The 4,010-nt window shown below is 24.6% G+C and overlaps 1 long non-coding RNA gene across 1 annotated transcript in view; it reads left to right on the top strand.

The window, feature by feature from the left end:
• The window catches only part of LOC113787041 (uncharacterized), a 2,660-nt gene extending 1,923 nt beyond the window's left edge, over nt 1–737 (top strand). The window contains exons 2-3 of the long non-coding RNA XR_003473229.2: nt 504–570; nt 674–737. This is a non-coding gene — a long non-coding RNA (uncharacterized lncRNA). The remainder of the gene's footprint in view (nt 1–503; nt 571–673) is intronic.
• The last annotated feature ends 3,273 nt before the right edge of the window (nt 738–4,010 follow it).

Genomic DNA, 4,010 nt, shown 5'->3' on the forward strand with positions numbered 1-4,010 from the left:
TTACAGCGTTTTTTTTACAGCGCTTGTCAAAAAAGCGATGTTGTACCCTCCGTTATTTTTAAAATATCATACAACAGCGCTTGTATTTAATAAGCGCTATAAAAGACGCGCTATAAAATGTCATTTTTGGCGTAGTACATTTATGTTTATATAAAGACGATATATTTCATCTTGTTATGGACCATGCTATAGAAGGTTATAGATAAATATATAAATATTCCCGTGAGTGGTGACTATCTTAGTTCATTTAATAATTTTAACGTTTTGTTTTGGAAGTACTACTAGTACCTTCTTATCTATGAGTTGTATCTCTGGCCACCAAAGAACATAGAGAATGATGTTTCATAATATCAAGTTTCAATGTATTTCCTCTTTATAATGAACAAAGTAATAAAACTGTTCCAATTGCATTCATTAAAACATGCTATTTTATTTATTTATATGCTAATTCATCTCTATGTGATTTTATTTGCTACACTTTAATGAATATTTTATTTTTGTAGAGTTTTGGGTGAATATAATAAGTCGCGAAGATTAAGAAAGAACAAGCCCACATGGAGCATTCCCATTGTAAGTTGTTTAGATTATATATATAGAATTTCAATTATAATTTATATGTTTTTATCTATATAATATTTACTCATTATAATTTACATATAATATTCAATTTTAGTGTCAAAGACAACCTAAAGGTTATGAGTGTGGTTACTACATTATAATACATATGTTGAACATTGTATCTAGTGGTATTGTTGATTCATGGATGCGGGTATGTGATAGATTTTTACAAAGTTAGTATTAATTAACTACTTATAATTTTTATGGTCACATGATTTAGATAACTTTGTTATTTCAATGTTTATAATTCAGATATTTGGATAATCAAAACCATTCGAAGATGAAGAAATGATGAATGTCCGACAACGTTGTGCAAACTTGATTCTTGAACTAATAGAAAATGCTTGAAGCACTTGTATTATTTTAGTATCTTTAGACTGTTAATAGAAGATAATGTTTTTTTTTTTTAACTAGTGAATATTATGTAGCTCTAAATTTGATAATTTAGATTTTGTAAAAAAATTATGACTCATTATCATTGATTTTTAAATGTAAAGCTTCGTATGAAGTTTTGTGTTTTATGGTTGAATGAGAAATTCTAGTTAATAATGTAATATGTGAAATTATGAGGATGCATATGTAAGGGGTGAAAGTTATAAAGAACAAAAAATTAAAAAGTTAATTATTTAAATCGATTGGCTCATCGATAAAATAAACAATTTTGAATATGACTTATTATATTGGTTCAAATTTAACCGATGTAATAAATCAATTTTGAATTTGACTTGTTATATTGGTTCAAATTTAATCGATCTAATAGATTAATTTTGAATTTGACTTGTTATATTGGTTCAAATTTAACAGATCTAATAAATCATTTTTGAATTTGACTTGTTATACTGGTTCAAATTTAACAGATATAATAAATCATTTTTGAATTTGACTTATTATATTGGTTCAAATTTAACCGATCTAATAAATCATTTTTGAATGTGACTTGTTACATCTATTATTTTAGCTGATTTAATAATTAACTATTTATTACATCGCTTGATGTTAGATCGGATAAGAACTCGATCTAACAAGTATATAGGAACCGATCTAACAAGGTTTAATTGCATTAGTGCATGTATTGGACGATGTTTCCATTAATGGTCTTTGTCTCAAGTGGTTCAGAAGTCTAGACATAACCCACTCTTTAACTCTCAAAAGAAGACACTCAATTTTTATAAACTTCAAGATGCTATTATAGGTATTGACCCTATTTATACTAATCTTGTAGGTCAATTTACATTTGAAATAGTGATAGTAATTAATAGATAAATGAAAGCACAATCTAGTAAAAATGGAGATTGTCAAACATAGTAGTTTGATTGGCTTAAAGTCAATAATATGGTGAAGCAACCAAGAAACTAGCATAGGAGGGTAGTGGCAATAGAGAGGCTTATGCTTGATCTTAATGTGTATCAACAAGCATTTCTTTGTTTTCAAACTTAGAGTATTAATATAAAGCTACTTGTGTTTTCAACACATCTTGTGTTTCAGCTGTTTGACCGAACAATGATTCACTAGCGGAAGTTGCAATATATTTATCATGTGGAATCAATATATAGTTTGAACCATAGTCATATTGCTTTGATCTCATATACTCTTACTGAGTTATTACTTACTCTAATATTAGTAACCAAAGTTAATTATTTGTTAGTTAATAATGTTCTTTGTATTTCTTTTAATGAATAGCTCATACATAATTATTACTAAGTTACAAACACTTATGTTAATATAGTAAATAGTAAATAATATAGACTCTAATTTAACTTTATATAAACTGCACAATTAAAACAAATTATTAATGAATAATTATTTTCTTATTTTATTATCATCAAAATATCAATAGTAGTTATTATATTTGAATTAATATGATTCTTACATGTTATTGATCTAAGAACTTTTATCCTCAAATTTCTATGTCCATAATTCATAAATCAAATTTTCCGCTCTTTTTAGGATTCAACTTGTTTCTTCCTTTCTAACAGTGAATGAATAGATTTAGGACTTGTGTGATTCACATCTCAAAAAATTTATTTAGTATTTTAAAATTTAAAAACTAAAAAATTTGTTTGGATTACTTATTTTTAAAAACTGTTTTATAAAACTATTTTTAATATTATACTTTTTAAAATTAAAAAAGCAAAACAGATAAATGGTGTTTTAGGGCTTGTTTGATTCACATTCCAAAAATCCTATTTTAGTTTTTTAAAATTTAAAAACTAAAAAATTTGTTTGGATTACTTGTTTTCAAAAACTGTTTAGTAAAACTATTCTTAATATTATATTTTTTAAAACTAAAAAAGCAAAACAGATAAATTGTGTTTTACTTTTCATTTTTCTATTTTTTTAACTCTTAGTCAAAAACTGTTTTAAAAATTGAAGTTGTCAAACAGATTTTTTTTAAATTTTCTTTTTAAAAACAGTTTTCTAAAATTTATTTATAAAATAGTTTTCAAAAATTAAAAAGTAAAATACAATTAAACAAGCCCTTACGTTTCATTTTTCAGTTTTTTTAATTCCATAGTCAAAAAATGTTTTAGAAATTGGAGTTGTCAAACATATTTTTTTAAAATTTTCTTTTTAAAAACAGTTTTCTAAAACTCATTTATAAAATAGTTTTCAAAAACTAAAAAGTAAAACACAATCAAACAAGTCCTAATATCCAAATTTTCGAATTTTTTCTATAATATTCTAATTTTGGTTTTTGAAAAAAATATCCAAAATACTCTATTTTAAAAATTATATATCAAAATACTTTACTTTTTTAGGTCTTCAATAGATCGCAATATGGACATGCGACTATGTGAAGTAGTCTTTTTTATATATATATATATATATATTTAATATATTTTATTAAATTTTATTAATATAATTTAGTTATATTTTATTATATTTAATGTACTATTTGATTATATTTTCAATTAGCCAAAAAATTAAATTAACCAATACACGATTGCATCTCTAGAATGTGACTTCCTAAAAAAAAACTACTTTTTTAAAAAATAAAATATTTTAATATATAATTTTTAAAATAAGGTATTGTAAAAAAATAGAAAAGATATTATAAAAATTCCCAAATTTTGTCCTTGTAGCTTTTTTATACAAATGTCCAAATAGGACAACTCAACATTGTTTTAGCTACTACAACATGACAGTCGCAAGGCACTCCTACCACACTTAAGAATATCAAGTCACTAAACTCCAATTGTTAATCAAAATTACACCTAGATTAGATTAGCACTCCACACCTAAAGAAGAGGCGAATCACAAGAGCACTTTATCCTTCTATCCTTTCTCTGTGTTTTATTTTACTTTATCAATGGATTTGAACATTTAATTTTTGGTCAACATTTGAACTTGTTTTGCCTTGGGTCTTTAGATCTCTCATTTCCTCCCAAAGA

This window comes from Cicer arietinum, chromosome 6 (genome assembly GCF_000331145.2).
Source record: "Cicer arietinum cultivar CDC Frontier isolate Library 1 chromosome 6, Cicar.CDCFrontier_v2.0, whole genome shotgun sequence".
NCBI lineage: Eukaryota > Viridiplantae > Streptophyta > Magnoliopsida > Fabales > Fabaceae > Cicer > Cicer arietinum.